The 26,555-nt window shown below is 43.6% G+C and overlaps 1 long non-coding RNA gene across 1 annotated transcript; it reads right to left on the reverse strand.

Moving 5' to 3' along the window:
• On the reverse strand, positions 1–25,931 carry LOC144288241 (uncharacterized). The gene is made up of 3 exons (XR_013356212.1): positions 25,730–25,931; positions 2,303–2,836; positions 1–2,137 (listed from the first exon to the last, which is right to left on the reverse strand). It is a non-coding gene; the product is annotated as an uncharacterized LOC144288241 (long non-coding RNA).
• Between the last annotated feature and the right edge of the window lie 624 nt (positions 25,932–26,555).

Raw genomic sequence — 26,555 nt, forward strand, 5'->3', positions numbered from 1 at the left:
TTCTTCCACTATTTTTTTCCAACTCAAAAAAAAAAAAAAAAAAAAAACCCAAAACACTTTATTTGAAGGGTGTCTAGAAGTTCTCCAAAATATAATAGTATGACATTTTAATAAAATCCAGACTTGTGATCGGAGCATAGCTATTATTTTCTCTTTACTTTTCAAAAAATCCTGTAACAAAACTCGAAGGCCTCACAGCATCTATAAAATAGGGCTCTCATCAAAACACACTTATTAGCTATTACTATCGCATGCTTCTATGCGAAGACTTCACCACGTATATAGCCCTCAACGAATATTTATTAAATTGAATTAAATCTCGTTACCCTGCCCTACCCATCTCTGCCTTCTACAGACCGACTACAAACTAAGGAAACTGGATAAGCTAATATGACACAAGTGGTATCAAATTTACATTATGAATCTAACACAGGGTCGGTTTCCACAGCCCTGAGTGGCAGAGGTTCATGCAAGAATTTGTTTAATTTAAACAAATTTATGTGTTATGGTCTGTGAGGGAGTCTGTGATGAAGCGAGGCCTGAAGGCACACCTCAATGAATCAAGGAACGCTCCTTGACAAACCAGTAAGAAATGTTAGGGGAGGGTGGCGCTTCAGAGAGTCAGGGAGGCCACGCGTGCTGAAGGAGGCCCGGGGGCTCCCGTAGAAGGCTCAGCCGGCCAGGTCCCCAGTTTTGTGATGTTTAGCCCATTTTCAACTTCAAGGAGGCTGGATGGTCAATACAAGGCCAAAAGGCCCTTTGCCCTTTTTACCCTCCTCCCTACCAACACCAACTCAACCTACATGCTCTCGGGAAGGCCAGGACCTAAATAGTTTTCACAAGAGTTCAATCACCCGCTCATAGAAAGCCACGGAAGGTTCCTCAGAGTCCCGGGAAGTGGAGTTTGACCTCTCTGACGGCCAGTCGTGCGGCCACACACGGTCCCGGGGCTGACGCTGGCTGCTGGTGGAGCTGGGAGACAGGAAACGGAGGGGCATTTTGCATCCGAGGGCGCGAGTGCAGGACCTCAGGGGGGCATTTCCCTGAAGCACCTGCCGGCGGGAAGGACAGAGGCGGAGGCCCTGCCGGGGTCCCGGGGCGGCTCCGGGGGCGGGAACCGACGGCGCCAACCTCCCAGCCAGCTGAGGGGAGCCCAGGCGAAGCAGGCCGTGGGGTTCCTGTTTCCTTGGAGCCCTGCTGGGTTGGAGGCAGCGGCCCGGGGACTGGGTGCTGGGGGCACGGGGGACCCAGCGGGGAAGGATGCCTCTCTCCAACCACCTGCGGCCTGTGTGGACAAACCCCAAGAGTTGAGCAGAGGCTCAAGAGCCTGAGAGGGCATCGGGGCCCTTGCACCTTGGATGGTACCCGGGCCATGCATAGCGGAGTCGGGGGACCTCGGGACCGTGGGGACCACTGCCAGGGACAGCGGTGCTGGCCGTCAAGGAGAGCGCGGTTAGGCAGCCGGGGACCTGGGCTAGTCGCCCACCTGCCTGGCCCGAGGGCCTGGGAGCACAGCCCGGCCCCCTAGGCCCTCCAGGACCCCGTCTTTGTGATGAGTCATCGGGAGTGTCACACCGGGCCAAGGTGGCCAGAGTCACCGAAGGCCAGCGTCCCCGTACAGGTGAGCAGTCCCCACTCACCTGCTGCAGGTGGCGCGGGGCAGTGTTAGACGGAAGCGTGTGTGCTCCTCCCCAGGTGCTTCTGCGCCCTCGAGCGAGCATTTTCCGCTTCAAGGGCATAAGGAAATACATCTTGTCCCGGGGACAGGCTGACCCCGGTCTCCCGTCTTCTCCAGAACCCTGAGCCGGACGCTCACCTGGTCCCCCGAGCTGCAGGTCTCTACATACAGGTTCTTTTCCAGGGACTGAATCTTACTCGGCTCCGTGATCGCCCCACGTCCAGCTCCCATCTGCAGGAGCTCAGTGCCCTCCCTCCTGTACTCACCAGCCTCCTTCCATCTTTGCTCTTGTCTCCAAAGAGCAAGCTGTCCCACCTTCGGCCTCAGGGTTTCACTTCTTTCCAAAGCCTCCTTCACACCCAGGAAAGAACAGCGTCCGCGCCGCACACGTGGCGTGGGAGGGGTGGGGTGTTCATCACAAAGATGGCACACAAGTTCTTCACGGTCAGGTGCAAAGTGCTTGTGAAAGACATATTGACACAGCATCCAAGAAACATAAAACTGAAGGGACTTGAGGGTTTTCTTTTTACTAGAATCTAATATTTGGATATTAATTTTTGACTATCTCCTCCCACAGGTCGTTCAGCCTACACTTAAACCCCCCAGGTCATGGGAACTTGTTACCTTTAATTAAGCTTGTGTGACACTTGGGGAGCCCGGACAGAGGAGTCTTTGATAGAGAGAGCTGAAGTCTGTGTCCCCATAGCTTCTATTTTTTTTGTTCTTTGAGAGATGATTGTGGTGTCCTAGAGAGGGTGCAAGATCCTTCTCCCTATTAACGTAAAACTTCTTTAGGAAAGAAGAGAGAGAGAAGGAACTACTAGTGAAGAAAGGAAGTGAGGGTTCTTGGCAACCCAGCCCAGACTCCTGACACGGGACGGGGGCAGTCTACCGATCACGGCAGGTGTGTTACTAAAATAGTGGCTGCTCCCCGTGTTTGAGCACTGACCCCCACCCATATGTTGAAGCTTTAATCCCCAGTGTGATAGTGTTGGACGATGGATATTGGAGATGGATTTGTCTCGTGGAAGAGTCTGGAGGTAGCGCAGGTGTTCGTTGCTGGCATCGGCACCGAGGCCCATGGATGTCAGGATCTCCCACTCTCTTGGTCTTTCCGTGATGGTCCCGAGATGGATGCTGAAGCTCCAGCTGCCTCACCTAGATTGTAGGCAAAAAAGAAACACAAAGGGGGGCTGTACTTCTATCAGGGAGGCAGAACTTACACAGACACCTCCAGCTGACATCCTTTGGGCTGCAGTTATGTCCACAGCCATGTTCAATGGCAAGAGAAGCTGGGAAATGTCATTTTTTTTAGTCGAGGACATTTACTACCCCCACAAAACAGGGCTCTGTCAGTACGAAAGAGGGGAAATGGCTTTTGGTTAGGCAACTAGCAGTGTTTGCCAAAGTGTATCCACAAATCTATGTTAAAGCTGGTTAAAACTCCATGTGGTGTTAATTATAAATGTCAGGACACTTCCAGGCCACAGATTCCGCTCTGGCTTGTTTGAACGGAGAAGGGTTTATAAAAGGATGGTAGGTAGCTCACAGGCTTCTCCGGGATGCCCAGGAAAACACAGTTGCAAATATTGAGCCGCAGACAAAAGCATGAAAAATGCCCAGTTTCCTCACGGAATTTGTATTGCTGCAAGGCCGTTGCTGTCCCCACTGCCCACTGCTTGTCACCCAACGAGCTAGACCCAGACACCAGAAACCCTACTATGGCTGCCCCAGAAGAACCAGGGACCTGGTACCCGCCTGCCTACAGAGCCCCTCTCTCCTGACAAGGCTCTAGCTGCTGACCTTCTGGGACTCTCAGGCCTACGCTTTCCAGCCACGAACACAAGAAGACAAGCCAGTAGGGGGTTGGGGTGGCTGCTGTGTGAGCCAACCTCTGGTATCATCACCATGTTTTTGAAATAGGGGCAGCCAGGAGTTCTGCTTGGTTATGTTTTATCATCAGGACTGACTAATAGTTTCCCATGGCTTTGAAGGGAGATATGATAGCAAAAAAAAAAAAAAAGAAAGAAAGAAAGAAAAAAGACATTATCTGGTTCTAGAAAAGAATGGCTTACTGTAAAAGAAAGAGAATGACACAATCTTTTCAATTCTATTTTTTCCTCTGCATTACATGGTACATTTTTGTAAAGATAACAGATGGGAATCCTATATTCATTAAGGAAAAAAAAAAACCTTTTCATCTGCTAGTGTTTGAAATAAGGGAAATACATAGTATTTTCGGCTACCCTTTGAAGACCCTTTGAAGATTTTAATTAGCGCTGAATGTGTTATTCCGTCTGTTTAAAAGAGGGGGCCACATGGTCACGAGGCACCTCGTTTCGGGCGGGCTGGCAAAGGAACCCACTAGATCTCCTTGGTTGGAATTAATAGAAAACCTCAACTAGGATTTATAAGAACATATATCTAGTATATACTATGCATTTATAGACTCAAAGAATTTTTTAAAAGTGATTCAAATATTTCTTGAACTTCAGCCCAATTTTCTACAGTGCAATGATTCCTGGTGATACGTCCTCTTTTTTTTAAACATTTGTGCCACTTAATATCTCACAGAATATTTTCACATATTATTACACGATCCTGTCCACCCTGTGACTAAAACGGGGTAGGCAGTATTGTCTGTAATTAATGATGAGAAAATGAAGGCCCAGAAGGATCCCATGATTACCCCAGTTCACCAAGTTCAACAGCGATTCACCAGACCCTACGACCTAAAGCTTTTCATTTCCATCTGAGTACTGTGGCCAGCAATGAGAGCTTAATCATCAAAGATAGAATCTTCCTGTCTTTGGGAAGAGTGTTTTGCATCAACCAAGCTTTACTTGGGTTAGATCTGAAAAGTAATGCATGTCAGAAAGTGGCTTCAGTAACAGGGCAATATGACATAATGGCTATGACTATGGGAGGACAAATGTGGGTTGAATCCCACATCAGCTACCTTCTAGCTGAGTGACCTTGAGCAAGTAACTACCTAATTTCTAGGAAGCTCAGTTTTCTCATCCATAAATAGAGGATATAATAATTTAAAAAAAAAAAAACCTTATTCACATAGAAATGCAGCACTCATTCTACGTTCCCTAGAAAATCAAATCACTCTATTGCTGGACCATTTTAATAAACTGAGGTCTATTCATTTGTTTAAAAAAATACTAAACACTCACCCGGTGAGTACCGCTGTTCTTGACACTGGAGATACAAAGATTAATAAAACAAATTCCTACCCTTATGGCACCGAAGAGGGTGTGGCCAATTTTACTTGTGTGTTGTGTATGTGTGTCGGGGGGAGGTGGAGAGGGGATGGGAGAAAGTCTGTGTAGAGGATGTAGTCCTTGAGCTAAGCCTTAAATATCCTGCTTTATCATTTCCGGAAGGGTCTAGCAGCAGGATCGGTTTCCATAGTGTATTTTCATTGTAGCAGCTGGTTACCCATTCTTTTCTTCACATGGGAGGCATGTCCTACTTTTCAGAGCATGTACAATTCTGTTTGTTATGCAGCACAGGGTATCTGTTTTGCCTGATTTGCAGAGTGCAGTGAGCAGAGCCCATGCCTGGATCTTTTCTTATTTTCCCCCTCAATATTTTGCACTGATTTATCTATGGTAAGCTAATCTTCAGTGACCATAAAAAGGTGGAAGCTAAGAAAACAGAGGAGGAGCTAGTCAAGGATGAATTTCCCCAAACAGTGCCATACTCTTGCCTTTTCAAGAGTGATGGCAGCTAAGAATTTCAGCCACCAAAGACTAGCGGGGGAAGGGAGGACATCTCTTTCGAGCAAGTCCTTGCAGTGTCCTCCAAAGCTGCTGCCTCTGTAAGAAAGCCACAGAAACGAGCACCAATGAGGCCCCTGTGAATTGGAGGAAAGCTCCCCAGGGCGCCCCTGGCAGTGGAGGAGATTGCAGGCACAGCCCTCTTGGCCAATATAGAGCTCTGACATGATTTCTCCCTGGGGTCTGGGAGAGTGATGGCATTATAGAGAATGATGCCAGAAATAAGCCTGAGCCACAGAATTAGCATCCACCTTCAGGAGCAGCTCTTGGTTTATTTGTTGGAGACACAATCCAAAGGGAGGGATAATTCACTTCTGAGTGGCTTGAACTAATATTGTTTTTCTCCAGCTAATATTTCAACCCCATACTTGAATTAGAGTAGATAATCTGGTTTTTCTTTCTCTAGCAAGACCATCATGACAGTCTTCCCCGTGCCTGCGCGTTCTCAGCATGATAAAATGTCTAAGAATGAAGCAGATGCACCTTGCATTCTGAGGATAGTGAGGTTTCCAGATGGTGCCAGGGACGAGATGCAGATAACAGCTACACTGGGCTTCTAATAGAAGACTGTGCAACACAGGAAAGTTTGTCCAGGAAAAGGCAGACATCCCCTCGTGTGATTGGGCAGGCCGTGAGTAACCCACTCACTGGGAAATTAAAGGGAAAGAAATGTGCGTGCTAATCTGTTACCAACAAAATCTAATAAATAGCTTCTCCACTTTACCACCTTTGAATTAGAGGTGGAAGTCAGGGATGTGAAAATAGCACACTTGACAAAACACCCAGTGCTATAGTGTTGGGAACAATATAAATGAGGCTGAGAAAGGAAATCGCTGGGGCAGCAGTTCAGAAAATCACACTATTTGCTGTTCTTTTATCTCTGAGATAACATACTTCCTTAGTGAGGGCTAGTACAAGAAATTTATCCTTAGGTCTTGGTAAAGGAAAGTATGTTGGTATCAGATCACCTACATTCAACTCTGCAAGAGAAAGCCATTCAGACCTTATATCATTTATTATGTAATTTATTCATTTTTATTATGAATATTATGGATTATTCAGCTGTTTATTCAAATACCTATTATGCCTCTGAGGCCAAAGACACAGCACCTGTGTGTCTGAAGACAAGGAATAACCTTTGTGGACATTATTCTAGAGCAGCAGTTCTTAAATGTTAGCATCCATCAGAATGACCCGAAGAGATTCTAATTAGGTAGGTTCATGGTTGGACTGCAGATTTGCATTTCTAACAAGATGACCACTGATGCTGTTAACTGGGTACTTTGAGAAGCCCTGGTCCAGAGGCATGGTTCACAACCTCGACTGACTGCCCATTAAAGTCACCCAGGGAGCTATTAAAAATCTTGACCACAGACTTCACCTCAGGAGTCACGCAAACCAAAATACCTCGAGTGGGACCTAGGCATGCAAGTTTAAAGGCTGTATAAACCAATCTCTCATGGCAAAGACAAACCAGAAAACCAACTAGAAGTTGTAGAAGAATAAAAAAGGCAGTGGTAGAGAATAGGGATGGGAGCCTAAGATGGCTAGGAGAGGCCATTCAGATGACCTGAAGGAAAAGAAAACAAAGCAATGAGCCATGGAATCCATAGTTCAAGAGGAGGAGCCAGCAGGTACTAAAACCCTACACTGGAGAAAGTTATCATATTTACGGGGTTAAGAAAGGGCTCGTGGGGGGTGGGGGGTGTTGATCACACTGAGTGAATGGCAAATTTGACAAGTTGTAGGTGCCAAAGTTAAGTAGTAATGTTGAGACTTCTAGGCCAAGACCAAGCTTTGAGAAAGACTAGGAAGCCATGGCCTAGTCAAATTTGCATATGTTTTTCTTTTTTCTTTTTTTTTAAAAAAGCTTTATTTATTTATTTATTTATTTATTTATTTATTTATTTGAGAGAGAAAGAGAGTGAGAGAGAGCACAAGTGAACAAGGGGGGGCAGGGAGGGGGAGAGAATCTCAAGCAGACTCCCCTCTGAGAGCACAGCCCTGCATAGGGCTTGATCTCACAACTCTGAGATCATGATCTGACCCAAAACTGAATCTGATGCTTAACCAACTGAGCCACCCAGGAGCCCCTAATCAGATTTGCACTTAAAAGATCACCCTGGATGGTAAAAATCAATTGAAAAGGGATGAGAAGAAGGACACTAATTAGGACTTTGTGAGATTTCACCCTGGCCCAAGGTGATGCTGGCCTGGATGGAGGTCAATGATGGTTAGATTTTCACCTATGTTGGAGGTAGAATTAATAAAAATTGCTAAGGGACATTTTGTGGAGAATGAGAGACAGAAACCCAGGAATAATTCACAGTTTGTGTCTTCAGGTGGCTGAAAAGATGATGATACAATTTATTTATACGGGCATGGGATAGATTTTAGGGGGAAATAAAAATTTCTGTTTTAGCCATCTTAACCATATTTCCCCGACTGACAGTGTTAAATAAGCATATTGCTATTTGAGTCTGGAGCAGAGATGGAAATTTGGAGATGAAAGAAAGAATTTAGGAGTCCTCAGTGTTTACAGTCATGGTATTGGGTGATATTATATGGGAAGAGAGTAGAGAGGGGACTTGGGCGAAGCCCTGCAGAATCCATTTTTTTTTAATGGATGGACAGAGGAGGAGTCAGTCGAGGAGACTGAAAAATAGAAGCATGAGGGCTAAGAGGTAAACTAAGGAGTCAGAAACCAAGATAAGACATGGGTCCAGAAAGAAAGAGGCGATCAACTTGTCAGATGCGGCTAAGAAGTCAAGGAAGAGAAAGAAAGAAAAGTGGCCACTGGATTTTACAGCATAGAGATCATTGGTGCCTCTGGCAAATTTTTCCAGTGGTAGGATAAAGGGGAAAGGTGGATTGTTACAGGTAGAAGAGTTCCTTGAAAATGGGGAAATGGGGAGACAGCATAAATAAGGCTTTTACAAATTTCTGTGTGGAAAAGGGAACCATGAACTTGGGTGGCAGCTAGAGAAGGACAGAAGTTAGTTTTCAATTTTGTTTAAAATGGGAGGCACAAGAGAATGCGTATAGGGATGGGCAAGATCCAGGCGACCAAGAGAAATAAGTGATCCTGGAGGAGGGAGTAACAGTAAGAAGCTTACGAAAGCAAAGGAAGAGGCCCATGCGGAAAGCATGATGAGCTTTTAGCTTTCGTGGGCAAGGAGAGACTTCCTAATCGTAACAGGAGGAAAGAAGGCAAAGATCAACGCCAACACACCTAAGCCTGTAAAACCCAGCACTGGAGGATAAGGGAGCCTTTCTGGTGATGGCTTCTGTTTTTCCCAATGGAAATCTGGGAGGAAAACATTATCACCAAACTCCTCTGGGAACACTCACTGCGTTTGGTAGAACATGCCGGTGGGAGAGAAAGCACTCCTCAAAAATCTGATGTCTACATGATAGGCAAAGGGAGAATTTTCTGTCATTCCAGAGAAGGAAGCGAGAGAAAGGAGAAGTGGAGAGAAAGAACGGAGCCAAGAGAAAGGCTCCCAGCCCCTACCCGACCCTAAATCCTTAGTAGGGTCTGTTAAGCTCACAAAATCTTTCCTGCGTGTGTGTGTGGGGGGGGGGGGGGGGTTCTCCTGGAGCCAGAGGAGCCAGAGGCAACCAATCCCTTAAAAATCTTAAAGTCCTCAGGGATGAACATAATTTGTGGGGGTTGGGGGTGGGGATTCAAACATCTCCAGGCACAGAAGGGGTTTAAAACATCTCTTCCCCATGACTCTGTCTGATGCCCAGGTGACATTTGCATTTCAAACCCAAGACACAAGAACAAAACATGCGCAAAAGTCCTACCTGAGATGAAAGGAGTAAAGCGCATGTCCCTGCCTGGCCCTGGGGTACCTGCAATCTCCCACTTCTGAGCCCCCAACCCCGTCCTCTTCTGCGCTCACGTCTAACACCAGAAAGATTTCTGCCAAGTTCTGAGGGAAGCACCATGGCCAGGAAAGCTGCTCTGTTCTGTGGGCCCTGCAGTCTGGCGTGGGCCGTGCTGCAAGGCCTGGGAGCGTGGAGATGGCCATGGTCAGGATGGGGGCCCGACAGGAAGAGAAGAAGGGAACTCGGGCTGACAGCCACCGAAAAGTCACACCCAGATCGACGGTGTCAAGGGGTCCAATCCACGGTCCCTCGTGGGTATCCAAGCAAAACCAACGTGGACGTGCACTGCGGGAAAGTGCCGAGTGGCTTACTCAGCCCCTGAGCACTTGCCTGTTCAGTTTTCTTCAGGATCACTCTGTGGCTGCCCAGAGCAGGAAAGGGGAGAGGGAAACTTGGGGTAACCGCCTGCCCCATGCTGGCAACATAGAGCCGAGAATTTTCTACTGCAGTGAACTCTCCACAGCTTTTCCCCCCTCTGAGTTTTGTCCTACTCTGCTCTACTGGGATGATAAATACCCCTTTCCGATCTCGAGTTAAGACCCAAATTTGATGCCAGCTGTATGCAGTTGCTTGCCTCTCAAGGGATAAAGCTCCACAGACAACTCCGGCACTCACAAAGCTTCATCTAGAGCCTCGCACTACCTTCCATCCCTATCGCAACTCTGGCTGTCTCCTAAACGCGCAGGGGGTGCTGGGCATTGTTCATTTTCTCCATGCCTACTGCCTGCTGTATACTATATGTGTAAATGTCGTGATAGAAAAGGGGAACCAGGAATTAACCAGGGTAGTAAATGGGTCCTCTGTCCCTTTCGGCGCCCTCTGGAACCCCAATTATACATAGATTTTTCCTTCTGAGGCTGTCATTTATTTCCCTTTACCTATCCTCATGATGTTTTGTTTTTCTCTTTTTTCCTCAGCTTCCTTCCCTGCCATCAACTTGCCTTCTATGTCACTCACTCGTTCTACCTCGTTAACCCTCGTCGTTAGGACCTCCAGTTTGGATTGCATCTCATTTAATTGACTTTTAATTTCGGCCTGATTAGACCTAAATTCTACAGTCATGAAGTCTCTTGAATCCTTTATGCTTTTTTCTAGAGCCACCAGCAGCTTTATAATTGTGCTTCTGAATTGGCTTTCTGACATCGAATTGTATGTAATCCAAATTTTGTAACTCTGTGGGAGAGAAGACTGTTTCTGATTCTTTCTTTTGTGGTGGGTTTTTCCTTCTAGTCATTTTGTTCAGTGCTAGGGTAGCAAATTGAGAAAATTAATCTGTATATCCTTAGAACAGACTACGTGAGACTCTTACAGTAGGTATGTCATTGGGGGCAGATCACTTCAATACGTCCTTAGTCTAGAATTAAATGCTGAGATACTGTAAGCAATCGGTGTGGTTCTGCAAGGAAAGTTAAGGTGCAATCACCTTCCTAGAACACAGATGCCAGGAATATAGACGTGACTAATGTCCTCTAGAGGCCCTCACTCTCTACCTCACCTCACCTCTACCTCTACCTCACCTCTCTACCTCACCTTGAGGTAGAGATTGTCTGTGGGGCATTCAGTGATGCCTAAGACCTGGTTCTTCTTTCTCTGCTATTTTCTTCTTCCTATTTGTTTTCCTGGCCTGGATAGCTCTCCCTTCACTCTTCAGCGAGCTCCTACTTGTTCTCCAGGACACCTGGGGAAATCTTCCTGGGTTGCCTGAGCGACCCCCGTGCACCCTGAGCATACCTTTACCTCAGCACTCGTCGCACTTGCTTGGGGGTAACAGTAAACCCACTCACAACTCTCGTAGCCAGTAATAGTAATGGTGCTGGAGGAAACACAGATACTTAATTTCTTAAGCACAACAGAATATTTGCTACTTTTGTAGGCCTTGTTTCCATGGAAGCAACCATCAACATGGCAGGAGGGATCCATTGTGACTGTATTTGATATGGTTCAATAAACTGGTAGTTCTTTCCCTAAAAAGATGCAGGATTCACTTAAAAATCTACTCCTTCCATGGTCATTGATAGAACTATCACTTGAGCTTGATGGAACTGGAAATGGTTGCTGTCCGTGGATGCAATAGCTTCCGTTCTCTGCCATGACTCTGAGACACAGGCGTTATTTACTTTAGATGGTAATTTAAGAAAAAAAATAGTTCTAATGTCAATATGCAGAATCCAATTAGCTATTACTTCCATCTGCTCTGCTTAGAATAGCTGAATATTGTCACTCAGAAAAGGGATGTTCTAGTTCTTGTTCCTATTTTCTAATACGAATTGATCTGCTTTGTGTCGATAAATCTTCCTGACATTTTACAGTCATGGCACTAAATCACTAGAGCATCCATGTCAAATGAAGAAGCTGTTGGAAATAATGGTATTAAATGATGATTTTCAGGTCCTGTCCCCAACTTACTTTCAAATTGGTATTCTCGAGAAGACATTGGGTTTCTATGTTAATGGCTACATTTCACCAAGCCGGCCTAATACACCTGCTACAGTCTACAGCAGGAAGTTATTAAGCCTCCAAGGACCCTTTGACTGAGAGAAGTTTTGAAATAAATCAATGAAAATGAGCACAGCCTATCTTCCGAACATGGCACATCACGGCTGTGAATTTGACAGAATGAGTACAGTGTTTGCTTGTTTTTAATCCAGTAATATCCCTTAATTTCTGCCAGTTGTGGAAAGCAGGTTGATAGACTAGAGGAAATGCTGTCTATTATTTCATGTGTGGAATGAGGAGGGAAATGCTAAAAGGGGACGAGGAACATTTTCACCAGTCCACTGTCCTCCTTTTTCAAAAATGAGGCTTTCCTTTTATTTTAACACCAAATCTGGATTCCTCTAAGGAGGTTTACATAACACCGGTGCCAATTAGTTTGACTGAAGTGGTTGTCCTTATGCGTATTGGTTTTATACTATTACTGTTTAATTTGTAAACCAAAGAAGCTTAAAATTCAAGGACGTGAATGAGCAGCTATATTTCGTCATGAGAGCTCTGAAGTCCTTCCAAGGAATGGAACTCGTTACAAAGCCGTTGGTGCTGGAACCTAAGCATGGTGTAGGGTAACTCAACCCGTGTTGCCTGCAGTGCCCCACCTCTCTTCCCCACCCCCCACCTCCCACCCCAGCCTGGCCTATTTGCTTTAATCAGCTCCTGTTCACGTTCTGCTCTGTGCCTCTGCTTCGGGAGGGAATGGCTTGACCAGGGCTACAACCTCCTGGTAATTATTTTGTTGTTGAAAAGCTTTCTAAAGTCAAAAAGGAAGACTTTGATGATGTTCTTCTGTGGAGATTTCAGTGCAAAGGGAGAAAGGGTTATCATGCTTTCCATGTAGTTCCTTACCCAGGGAAGGAAGGAAGGATCGAAGGACACATGCAGATTTATTTTATTTTATTTTATTTTATTTTATTTATCTGTTTATCTATCATCTATCTATCTATCTATCTATCTATCTATTTATTTATTTATTTTGCAATTTCCGACACTTCTAGTGGTACCCTGGTAAAACCTTTGTAATGTTTTCTTACTTATCCAGAGAAATCCTGCTAGAGATCCCACTGCCATCCTCTTTGATAAGCCATCTCAAGGAGTAGAGGAACTACTCCCTTTGATGTCAAGAAGGAGCTCCTCCTTGGATGAGGGGATTATTTTAAATTCTAAGTCAGCATATTCTCACAACTAGTAACTTGATTAAACTCGTTATTCATAGTCCTCTACCATGAGAGAAAATACACTGAATTCTTGGGTTAACGTTTACGTGTCTGAGTTCAAAGAATCTCAACACAGTGTGTAGAGTTTTTAGCTCAGAAGTAGGTTACCCCAGGCTCCGGTTTCCTGAGGTTACAACACAGACACTGTGGTAAAGTGAAGGAACCCGGTTTGGCACAAACTTGACCATTTGAGGTGTGATTTGTGAGAGCAGCTCCGTCGGAGAGCTCTGCCCACTGTGGCTACAAGCTGGACGCCTGTAAACAGGTGGCTAGAGGGAGGAAGGAGCCATGTGAACCAGGTCAGTCTGGAAAGGGGGATGAGCAGCCTTGGGAAGGACCAGATTTTTCCAGGGAGCCACAAGTCAGGGTTGGATTCATAAGTTGTAAGGGAGGTTATTTTAGGAACGAGCAAGACTTGGTCATTTGGAAACAAGCAGAGCGGCCTCAGATGGAAAAGATCTGCCCTCCTGGCCCCCAACAGCATAGCTACAACCTACAGCCAGGACCCTTTGTGCCACTAGCAGGGGCCTAGAAAGGAAGATGAAGGTCGGCCCCATTTACAAGATTTGTAAATAAAATACAGGAATCCCAGTTAATTTAAATTTTAGAAAAACAACAAATAATTTTTAAGTATAAGTGTGTCCCAAATATTGGACGGAACATATATTTTAGAAAATCTGTTGTTTGAGATTCAAATTTCACTAGGAGTCCTGGGGTTTTTATTTGCTAAATCCAACAACCCTACCCGTGTGCCATAGAAATGGGATAGACCTATCCTGCAGGCGGTGGAGAAGCATCAGTGGATTTTAAACACTGGGATATCATGAGCAAAACTGTGTCATATGCGGTTTTCTATCATCAGGGCAGATCAAAGGAGAATGAGACCAACATTAATGTGGAGGGTCTTGGGACGGGAGAAAGGAAATGAAGGACTTTGCCACGAAGACATAAACAGAAAAAATATGCCATTTTTATTCAAAATTGGCAAAGAAGAAGCCAAACTCTCCCTCTCTGCAGATGACATGATACTGTACATAGAAAACCCCAAAGACTCCACCCCAAGATTGCTAGAACTCATACAGCAATTCGGCAGTGTGGCAGGATACAAAATCAATGCCTGGAAATCAGTGGCATTTCTATACACGAACAATGAGACTGAAGAAAGAAAAATTAAGGAGTCCATCCCATGTACAATTGCACCCAATAGCATAAGATACCTAGGAATAAACCTAACCAAAGAGATAAAGGATCTATACCCTAAAAACTATAGAACACTTCTGAAAGAAATTGAGGAAGACACAAAGAGATGGAAAAATATTCCATGCTCATGGATTGGCAGAATTAATATTGTGAAAATGTCAATGTTACCCAGGGCAATGTACACGTTCAGTGCAATCCCTATCAAAATAGCGTGGGCTTTCTTCAGAGAGTTGGAACAAATCATCTTAAGATTTGTGTGGAATCAGAAAAGACCCCGAATAGCCAGGGGAATATTGAAAAAGAAAACCATATCTGGGGGCATCACCATGCCAGATTTCAGGTTGTACTACAAAGCTGTGGTCATCAAGACAGTGTGGTACTGGCACAAAAACAGACACATAGATCAGTGGAACAGAATAGAGAATCCAGAAGTGGACCCTCAACTCTATGGTCAACTAATATTCGATAAAGGAGGAAAGACTATCCACTGGAAGAAAGACAGTCTCTTCAATAAATGGTGCTGGGAAAATTGGACATCCACATGCAGAAGAATGAAACTAGACCACTCTCTTGCACCAGACTCAAAGATAAACTCAAAATGGATGAAAGGTCTAAATGTGAGACAAGATTCCATCAAAATCCTAGAGGAGAACACAGACAACCTTTTTTGAACTCGGCCACAGCAACTTCTTGCAAGGTACATCTATGAAGACAAGGGAAATAAAAGCAAAAATGAATTATTGGGACTTAGTTCCCATAGAAGGACAAACATTATATGGTCTCATTCATTCGGGGAATATAAAAAATAGCCAAAGAGATTAAAGAGGAAAGGAGATTAAAGGGGAAAGGAGACAGAGTGGGAAATATCAGAGAGGGTGACACAACATGAGAGACTCCTAACTCTGGGAAATGAACAAGAGGTGGTGGAAGGGGAGGTGGGAGGGGGGACGGGGTGACTGGGTGATGAGCACTGAGGGGGGCACTTGACGGGATGAGCACTGGGTGTTAGACTGTATATTGGCAAATTGAACTCCAATAAAAAATATACAAAAACAAACACAAAGCCAAAAAAGTAGAGTACCAAAAATAAACTGAATAGTAAATATTAAAAACATATATGCCATTTTTTAAAAGTTTCTGTCGTAATCACCAGTGTGCATCACCTGTTTCACCCAGCCCCCACGCACCTCTCCTCTGGTAACCTGGTAACCATAGGCTTAAAAACATGCTGTTTTGGATTGGACCAGTTATCTCCTCAGTCCAGGCTTTGGTCTGCCAGTAGCACGAGGCAGTCTCTGCAGGACGCAGCCCCGGCCTTCACGGAGGCCGCTTGAACGTGAACAGATCAGTTGACCTCCAAGCATCCAAGTGACCTCAACACAAACAGGCTGCTCTACCCACGTTTCTAATCTATTCTCAAGTATTAGGGACACTTCCCCAAAGCCCTAAGCACATCGTTTCCTGGTCTAAATGCACAAATGAGATAAGGCTGGAAGAAAGTTATTTGTCTTCATCCTCAGCATCCTCTTGTCTTGCAAATCGAATTTCTCCCCGGCTTCTGTGGGGGCCTCTCCACGCGGTGTCTGTTGCTCTCAGTCTCCTGCTCTGCTTCCTAATTGATTCTCTCCTCTTCTCCTTGCTGGGAAGTCCACTGGCTCGTTGCTTCACGGCCTTTAAGGCCCTGCACGCCTCTTCCCTGCCAGCAAATGCCATGTGTCCCTCTGTCTCCACGAAAGGGACCTCCTGGTCCCTTTCTTCTGTGTCCAGAGGACTTTTTGCATGAAGTTTTTTAATCATTCCTACTGGGTCATAACGGCAGGCTGCTCACATGCTCATCTCAGGATGGACTCTCCCCCCACGACACCTAAGTGGAGATCTCCCCCCGTGCCTGCATCTTCGTCTACAAGTATCACTCTGGCCTTTCTACGTAGGTCCTTATCCAGTGAAGGCCAAGCAGCACTTCTCTCCCCAGCCGGGAGGTAGGGCCATGTAGGCTCCTTCATGTTCACCTTCCCATTACATGTATTGCACGGTTGTAGACTGTAGGCACCAAATAAATACTACGGAGCCCCTGAGAGCGGTGGTTGAATCCAAAGTGTGCCCTGGCTTGAATGAGTTAAAGCCTCATGTAGTCCAACCGCAGTGTTCCTTGGAGGTTGACTCGGAAAAGAGGACCCATTGGCAATGAGAAGGAGAAGCTGAACCACAGGGGGATGGCCATGAGTAAGGGCCTGACAAGGAGCAGAAAAAGGCAACGTCCACTTTTGTGCCTTCTGAAGAATAGTTAAAAAGCTGGTGTGAGATGTCGGTGTTAACGGAGATGGTGTTAAGAGACCACAATACAGAAACATTAAGCCATAAATGAAAAAATGGCCATATTTGGAGGTGATTTCCATTTTAAATTCAAGTGATGTTGGCATTTTTTTAAGTGGTCCACTTAGATTTTTTCCCCCTCTCTCCATAAAAATGTATGTCTAGAAGAAACAGGGAGTCATTGGATTCTTTGGGTTTTTCTAAATATCCAGGATGTGTCTGTTGGGATCCAACCGGGAAGACAGAAACCACTTTGAATATTTAGAACAGCTAAAATTAAATCCAAGGCACTGGTTACGAAGACGAAGACGGTAAGACCAAAAGGGAGCCTGAGGCACCGCAGGGGTTAACAACCTCAGGGAGCCACTCTAACCCCAAGGCCGAAGGGACCAAGGGAAGCCCCAGTGTTAGCAGAGCCTGGGGCTGGGCTGTCTGGAGGACACTGGGAGCGTGGGGGCCTCACTGGGAACTGGAGCCATGAACTGAAAGTGGCATCCATCCAGCCTGAAGGGTGGAGAAAGGCTCTGGCTTCCTCCTTCCTCTTGCTCTCCAGCCTCCTACCAGCGCCTCGCGTCGCCCAAGCCCATCTGTGAGCAGCAGCAGACACAGGAGCCTGAGCTGTCTCCGTACCTGTGACACAGGGCTGAGCAGGAACGGTTTGAGCTGAGCACAAACAAGGACTTGAACTGACATACAGGGTTTCTTGGAGATACTCTCTTACTTCATAATTTCTTATTTGTTTATTTACTTTATCTCATTGCTCTTCAGGGATGTGAAGCAGAATCGTCAACCAGTATTTCCCCCCTCCTTTCACACGGTATCACAGAGAGACATACCCTAAAATTATAAGGGGAGAAAACCAGAAGCGCAGTCCTTTCTGGGTAAAGCACAGTGACCTGGAAGATAATGCTACTCTGCATAAAGGGAGCTTTGGCAGGTATTGGGTTTGGTATGGGCAGTGATCTCCATCTGAAAATATATCTTTGGATCTTTTATTCTCTAGCTGCTTCTATGCAAAGTGTTTAGAATGTTTCATTTCTCTGCATTTGTACGTGTGCGTGCGTGGCAGGGGAGGGTGGCGGTGGTGGTGGTGGTAAAGCAACCGGCTTTTAAAAGCAAGAGAAATAGGAAATTCTGGGGAGATACGAGCCAGTCGATAGAAGGATGCCTCTGTCGATAAGATTATTTTTTATTCTGTTTTCATTAAGCATTAATAATACATGAAGTCCTGAAAAGAAAACCTTCTGGCTAAGTACATTTCCATTTTACACTAGAAAAAAAGAGAACCTCTAGTACGTGAGACTTGAGGCTTCACATATGACAGGGACGTCTGTAATTAGGGCATAGAAAGGTCTGCTCATATCTTGTTGTGGTTTATAATGGTGCCTTTAACTGCTCTACACTGATTATTAGAAAAATGACATTTCCAAACGAGCGTGTGATGTTGTTCCCTAAGTGCCACGGAAGTGGATTCCCAATGTACAGAGTAGCCTACAGGGAGAAGAACAGAGCAGAAGCTAAACCCACATTTTAATAATCACTGGTTGGACCCATTTTCATGAAGATTTTTACATTAAAAATAGTCACTTATTCCCAAGATGGTGAAAGTTGACACTTCTGGGGGAAAATACTCTGCAAACATTCATTAAACTAGGGCATTGTCTACACACAATAGCTACTCAAATGGTGGCAATCGATGTTGCAGAGAGATCAGAAACAATGAGAACTGATAATATACCACCACATTTATCCACACACTCCAGCAGTGTGGATAGGAAAGAAGAATAGGGTGTGGAGATTACTCAAAAATAAAATCTTAAGACATAAAAATGTTTGAGTCCTCCAGTGGACCTGCTAATATCAGCTAAACAACAGAACAAACCCTTTAGATTTTCTGATTGTTAACAGAGAAATGCAGGCTTGTTTCCTAATATACAGGTTCTCAAGCCAAGTGATGGAGTGTTTTTTTTTTTTTTCTTTCATTTGGAAGAGGGCAAGAGCATGATGCCTAAAAATAAAGGATAAAGTATAATGTGCTGACATGGAAATAGAGTGGAAAGAAATCAGATGTTCAGTAAGAGAGGAATGCTGAGTGCTCACAGCCTCACAGTTTGAGAAACAGTTGGCTAGCTCTGAATGTCACAGAAGTGGAATTAAATTATTTGCAGGCTCAATGGCTCATCACTCAGTTGTAGCAAAACATAAAATTGGTTGGGTATGAGTTCATCACCGAGTTGTGTCAATTATTACGAAGGGACACGACCAGACGATCATTTCCTTTCCAGCAAGTGGAATATTGCCCAGCCGGTTTGGTCCGCATGGAAATCAAGCCAAGTAACTGGATCTTATTATTTCGCTTAATCGATGACAAAAACGAGTGACTGCTATGTCACTAATGGGCTAATATTTATTAAAAACAAAATCAGAGCAGACAGGAAAATAGCTAACTCAGTCATGTTGAATGTTATAGACAGCCAACCTACATCTTCATTTCCTTGTCATTAACCAAGTGAAGTGACACTTTGTCAAAACATCAGTGAAGTCCTTTAAAATCTTTTTGCAAAAGGCCTGTGTAAAAAATACCAAAAATATGTTGTTAGGAGGAACTCACAATTTTGACTCTCTTTTAAAGTTTTCAATAGCTAAGCACTTTGTGCTTAGGTCAGAGTTTTCTTCTAGGGGACTGAAGAGCTAACGGCTACAGTTTGCCTATTCACAAAGAGGGATGTGCAGATGAAATTACTCCTGACTTCCTGTGTCAACCCAATTAACTAAATTTATTGTTTGAGAAATGACCCAAGGGAATATTAAGAATAAAGATGAGTATTAAATTGAATTTAAGCTATCATCCTGTGGTAAATGTGAGGTATTCCCTTTTAAGGGATTTCAGCAGACAGATAATGGAAACCAAAGTATGTCACGAAAGGCTCTTTTTCCCACTCACTAAATGCTCTAAAAATACATATTTGCCACACTGCAAGTGTGAGTGGTTTATATTAAAAACAAGCTTGTTTTGATGCACATATGATACGTACATCAGGGAAAGACTGAATATGTGAGTACTAAGCATGTAGAATGTAGTTCTTTTTTATTTTTTTTTATTTTTATTTATTTTTTATTTATTCATGAGAGACCCAGAGAGGGAGGCAGAGAGACCCAGGCAGAGGGAGAAGCGGGCTCCCCGCGGGGACCCGATGCGGGACTCGATCTCAGGACCCCGGGGTCATGCCCTGAGCCAAAGGCAGATGCTCAACCGCTGAGCCCCCAGGCGTCCCCAGCTGGAATGTAGATCTGACAGTTTTAAATTGTTTTTGGTGCTGCTCTTATCTCTGGCCTTCCCTGGAAGGTGCTTGCACTTTATTTTTTCACATGATATGAGCATTCTGTTCAATGCTTAAACCCCTCTGTGGTTTTCCCTGATCTGTCAGACTAAGGCTAATGTGTTCAACTTCGGATCCTTTGTGATCTGCCCACAACTCACACATCCAGCACGGACTCCCATTACCGCTCTCCCCACAGACTTAGTTGTTCCCGTCTCCACTGTGCCCTCCTCCTCCCTTAGTAGCAGAGCCTTGAGTTCTGGCTGGCATGTCGTCTGGCTGGCACTACCCAGCGGCCTCCCAATCACAGCGGCTGAACCTGTAGCCTAACACAGATGTCACCTTTTTCAGACAAAGAAGTGTACACAGAGAAAAAAAGGCCCTGGGCTTTAACCCCAAACTCACCTATACTATCCTTATTATGTTGCTCCAGGATCAGATCATGGTTTTGTTTCTTTCGCATCAAAACTCAAGGAGCCGATAGATTTCTTCTCACTATAACACTACATGGAGAATATTTCAAGCTAACTGAACCCATGAGTGCGAGGCAACTGCAAGTTAGTTCGTTTTGAGCACATGCACGATTTAGGGAGTCACAACAGCCACAGAATGGCTAGAGCTTTGGCCTATAATCACTGGAGACTAAAGTCAGACCCGCCACAGGCATGAAGACTGCAAGACCTCAGAAGCTGCACTGTGGCCTAGTGTGGCTCAGCATCATTAAAGAGGAAAGATCAATAGGCACTACTGATTCCTCATGACAACTGCAGACTCTTTCAGCCGCTCCTGGGCGAGAGTTCACCAATAACCATCACATGGTGGGATTACTCTCCAGCTTTACCTGCATATGTTTTAGTTATTTGTATATATGCTTATGTTTAAACTAAACAGAAAACTCTTTGTAGTTCCTAACAAATCTTGAATTTATCGAGTCCAGAGTCGAAAGACCCACATTAGGTGCCATTAAGGAAATGTACCTGAAAAAAAAAAAAAAAAAAGGAAATATACCTGAGCTTCTATTTTCACCTTTAGGATGGACTAGAGATCTTTAAAACCTGCCAAACACTGATATGCTGCATAAAATATTATGTACACATTCTTCACAAGTCAAAAATGAATTTGCAAAAAAAGTAAGAAAAATTCTCTGAGGCAGGAATGTGATGTAAGAGCATGAGACGAGGGATCCCTGGGTGGCGCAGCGGTTTAGCGCCTGCCTTTGGCTCAAGGCGCGATCCTGGAGACCCGGGATCGAGTCCCACGTCGGGCTCCCGGTGCATGGAGCCTGCTTCTCCCTCTGCCTGTGTCTCTGCCTCTCTCTCTCTCTCTCTCTGTGACTATCATAAATAAATAAAAATTAAAAAAAAAAAAAGCATGAGACGAGAGGTAACAAAACTTTGAGGCCATGCAGCTCTGAGGAGGAGGAGGAGGAGGAGGAGGAAGGCCAGATCTCCAGATTCATGGCCACACTGGAACCCAGAGGCAAGGCCTTGCATGCATGCATGCTGGGAGAGTCTGGGTGGGTGTCAAGTTGGAGGTCCATGGTACAGAGTACAGGCCCAGGAAGGACTATATCCTCCAGGAAAGAGGGAGGTAGGAATAAAAAATGACATACAAAACCTGCCCATGAGGACTTGTCAGTCTTGGCTTTGGAGAAAGGCAAACTATATCTCCCCTGAGAATCCATAGCCAAGGGCCAGTACCTATGGGGGTTCGGGGCTGACACTACACTCCTTGTCTTCTACGACCTGATTTCAATAATCGTAACAAAGTACACCAGAGTTGGCAGTCTCCATATGCCTAGTGGAAGCAAAAGGAAATCCTTTCTGGAAGAATGCCTCCCAATCCAGACCTCAAAGCATTCTCATAAATAATATTGCAATGAATATAACTCATAGTAGAAAACAAAGTTCTAACACACACCAGGTAATAGCACCAAAACTAGGAATCAGTGAGACAAACACACAACAAAATCCCATCAAAACTAAATACCTTTAGACTTCAGATATTGAAATTATTGGGAAAAAACATGCCAAAAAAGCATATTTAATATGCTTAAGACATAGAATGGAGAATTAAAACCATAAGGAAAAGGAGAGTATTTTTAAAAACAGTCATATTTTTCAAAAATCAAAACTTTTCAAGATGAAATGTAAAATCATTGAAATTATAACCCTCGATAGATGATTACAGTAAATCAGAATTAACTAAAAAGGAAAATCACAAACTGTGGTGTCTCTCCAATTGGATGGGGGCCCCCAAAAGTGGGGTAACTGTTGGGTGGAAGCCGGTGGCATGGGCAGTGAAAGGATTCACCTGAGGCAGAGTGAAGGAGCTGGAAGTTTATTGAATAAACTACAAGGCAGCGGTGGGCAGGACAGCAGAGGAGAGGCTATCTGCCATGAGGCAGGGGACGGGTTGTGCTGGAAGTGGGAAGATGAGGAGGTATGGGGGTGCATGGAGTCTTCCCTTTTTGGGGAACTGTGACTGGTTGTAAGTAGCCCAGTGGTCAGGTAGGGCCGATGGTTATGTTGAGGTGCATCACCGGAAGGACCTGTGTTCAGCCAGGGGGTCCGGGTCAGTGTGGGCCCTTTGGCCTTGATCAAGTCTCCATTGCTCAAGCCTATTGTCTAAAGGCCTGTTGTCCACACAAAGTAGAAGACGGGGCCTAAAATCATTCGCAACACGCACCACAGAGAGACAAAGAGACAGAAGGTATGAAGAAGCTAAAACATGGAGGATAAATGCCCAAAATACATCCAACTGGAGGTCCAAAAGGAAAGAATTTAAAAAGGGAAGAGGAAGAGAAAACTTCTTGAAAGGTAAAATTGGGAGCTTTTTTCCTGAATTGATAATGCATCTGTCTTCAGATCGAGCAGACCTAGTGAATTCAAAACACGACATATAAAAAAAATTACATATCAGAACATAACCAGGGCAATCCAAAGAGAAAATAAAAGATTGTAAAAGCAGCCAGTGAGGAGAGGAAAGATAGGTTTGCTCAAAGGGAGAAATAATTAGTCTAATGGCCTTCCTTCTCAACCGCAAAGATGGAAGGCGGAAGATAGGTGAAGTAGCAAAAACAAAATGCTTAATACAACCATTCATAAAACAGAGTAAAAGAAAGACATTTTTAGAAAAACAAAAATAGATTCTCGGTCAAAGAAAATGTAAAGGATGGGTTCTAGAGAGATTTAGAGAAAAAAAAAATTCCCAGGAAGGAGTCTCAGATTGCAAGAGGGACGGGCGAATCAAGAAAATACTAAAAAGATTAGAATAAATCTAAGAAAACATTGATCAAAGCAAAAATAACTATGTTCAATTTGGAGAATAAAAATCACTGGACGTGGCAAAGAACTATAATGAACAAAATAGCATGAAAGCTGGAAGGTAGTATATGTGGTGGGTGGAGGTAAGTATTCATGGGACCAGGGGCTACTCAGGAGGAGGTAAATATAAGTTAAGTCTTGTTATGGAAGCAGGGTAAAATTGGAAGAGTTTTGACTAAGATCAAAAATAGAGTCAGGAACATCCAAACCAGTAGAAAGAGAAAAAGCTTAAATGATAATGAAAGCCTTGAACTTTAAAAGAAGACAAGAAAGGGGAAAAAGGGAAAAAGAAAAAGCAGGACAAAGAAAATCCAAACTGTTGATAGCAATTAACCAAAATACATGTAAATAGACTGATTCCTCTCCTCTTAAAATACATAGATTGTCTAACTGGACTAAAATAAGAACAGTCCAGCTAGATGTGTGTATAAAAGCCATGCCTAAAACTAAAGGCGCAGAAAAGTTGGAAAAGATAACAAAAAAGATGGACCTGAAAAGGGCTAATTAAGAGAAAGCTGATACAGGTAGTTTATAATACATAAATATAATTTTTTAAAATTTTTTATTTATTTATGATAGTCACAGAGAGAGAGAGAGAGAGAGAAAGAGGCAGAGACATAGGCAGAGGGAGAAGCAGGCTCCATGCACCAGGAGCCTGACGTGGGATTCGATCCCGGGTCTCCAGGATCGCGCCCTGGGCCAAAGGCAGGCGCCAAACTGCTGCACCACCCAGGGATCCCACATAAATATAATTTAACGCAAAAGTCGTCAGTGGAGGTAAAAATGTTCCGTACCTAATGATCAAACTTTCAATTCACCAGGAAGATATAATAGTGCTCAGCTTTTAGGCACTAATAATATAACTTGAATTATATTATGTCATTAAAAAATAATTATGTTATAGCACTAATAAAATCATAAAAATAGCTTGTTACTGAAAAAAAAAAACAGTGGATCCATATTTGTAAGTAAGACTGGTCCCTAAGTGTCTTTTCTCAAGATTATAATGTTCTGCTGTGGTCATCAAAGTTATTTAGCCCCATAAAATGAATTGTGGGCTGTTCTCTCCTTTTCTGTGCCAGGGTTGGAGTTCTCTCCCTTGCACGTTTGGTAGAATTCATCTCTAAAATCATCTGTGCATGACATCTTCTCTCTGGGAATTAAAAACCAAAATCCTTGTTTAATGGCTCTAATAGTTACAAAGCTACTCACATTTTCTATGTCGTCACATTTTCAATTTGGATGAACCATATTATCCTAGGAAAATATCCATTTCTTCAAAGTCTTCAAAATTTGTGGCATCAAAGCATTTCTTTTCTCTCTCCAGTATCTGTAATTTTTCATTTTTGAAAGTGTTTCTTTGAAACTTATGTGTTGTTTTCTTGATGAAACTTTCCAGGGAGCTGTCAATTTTGAGGGGGGCTCTTCAAAAACCAGTTTTTACCTTTGATGATCCTCTCATCTTTGTTTTCTATTCATTATTTTCTGCCTTTGTTTTTACTCTTCTTTGACTTCCTTTGAGTTTATTCTTCTGTTCTTCCCCAGGTTTTTAAGATAGATGCTTAGATCATTAATCTTCAGACTTTCTTCTTTTCTAAGACAGCTTTTCAACCTAAAAATTTCCCACTACATACCACTCACTGACATTTCCAAAATTCGGAGTTATAGTGTTTTCTTTATTGTGCAATTCTAAGTTTTTTTGAATTTCCAATTTTTCCTTAAACCATGAGTTATTAAAAACATATTTTTAAATTTCCAAAATTATTTTTGTTTTGTTCTGCATGTGTATGCATGGGTGTGAAATTTAATTTTAATTTTTTATTTCATTTTTGTTTAATTGTGGTCAGAGATGGAATTCCATGTGAAATCAATTCTTTGGAATCTACTCTAACTCACTAAATGGCCAAGGCATTGTCATGGTAAATGTTTCATATTTTGGTAAATGCTCCTTGTAATTTGAACCAGGCTCAGGAGTTTCTGCGTATTCATTAAATAGGTGTTTACCAAATCTCCTGTAAGATAAGAATCATCTGAGGCACTTCTTAAAAATACAGCTTTCTGGATCTCTCTCCTGGAAATTATCATTCACGAGATCTGGTACTGAGCCATCAGGGAAACTTGAGAAATCTTGCAGCGAAGCAATGCTATTGTTGCCCTCAAATCTTCTTGTTCGTACTGCCTTATGTCCATTTGATCTATCACTTATTGAGAGAGCTGTATTCAAATATTCCACTATGATGGCAGATTTTCATTTTTTCTTTTAATTTTGTCAATTTTAAATATATAGGTTACATACACACACACACCCCTCTTTGATAGGTATATTAAATTCTCTCCAGCTTCCATGTCCTCATTTTGTAAAATATGGAAGCGGAAATGGTAATTATTTTTGAAGAATCTGAGGACAAATGTGTAGAAAATGCACATAAAGCACCCGGTTTATGGTAGCAGCTCAATAAAAAACTATTACTTTCTATAAGGTCACTTTTGACACTAGATTTACCTGCAAGTATGTTCGTGTAGTCCAACTATTTGACGACAGGCACAATATGTTCCACCCTTGGGCCAAACCACCCATCCAAACTCTTTGTGCGTGGACGATATTACCTTCCCGCCCCTGAACATGTCAAGGAGAACAGTTTCCCTGAGTGGAAATGGGAGATCATGCTCTCGTCTTTCCTCAGGACGCACTACCATGCATGACTCTGCTGTGCTTATTCCTAGAGGTGTTGTCTGTGACGTATGCCCGACGCAAAGACTCTGGACAGAATGTCTTAGGAGGTAACTGGTACACAGAGGCGGTGATCCTCCTGAAAACCTTCTGTGTCTTGCTTTTGATCTTTATATATAATGAAAACAATTTAATTGTCTCCGTTTACGTGATTATATTGTCATTCGTAAAGCTCAGAACCAAGTTCATGGCCCTGCTAGAGCAACTAAGTAGAAGTCTGTTGCCTGGTTAAGCACCATATGTTCTCCCTAATGCTTTCTTCTAGTCCACTTATATTTCTTATGCTAATTTAGAGTTCTCCTGTTTTACAGTCTTAATTTTTTGTTTTGCAACTTATTGCGTGTCTTTACTATTAGCACCTAAAGTTTTCATGGGATAAGCTGGGATATAAGCACATACACAGATACGTAAGTAATAAATGTATATCACAGAGAGATAGATGCATAACCACCTACGTATGTATGAGTTTAATTTGTAGGCCAAATGGAGAAAATGGCTAAGGCTGAGCCCCTCATGCTGGTATCAAAGACTCTCTACTGGACAAGACAAACCATAGAGCTATTGCATAAAATGACTGTATTATTCAAAGAGGTAGGAA

The sequence above is a fragment of the Canis aureus genome, chromosome 18 (genome assembly GCF_053574225.1).
Source record: "Canis aureus isolate CA01 chromosome 18, VMU_Caureus_v.1.0, whole genome shotgun sequence".
In the NCBI taxonomy this organism is placed as follows: domain Eukaryota; kingdom Metazoa; phylum Chordata; class Mammalia; order Carnivora; family Canidae; genus Canis; species Canis aureus.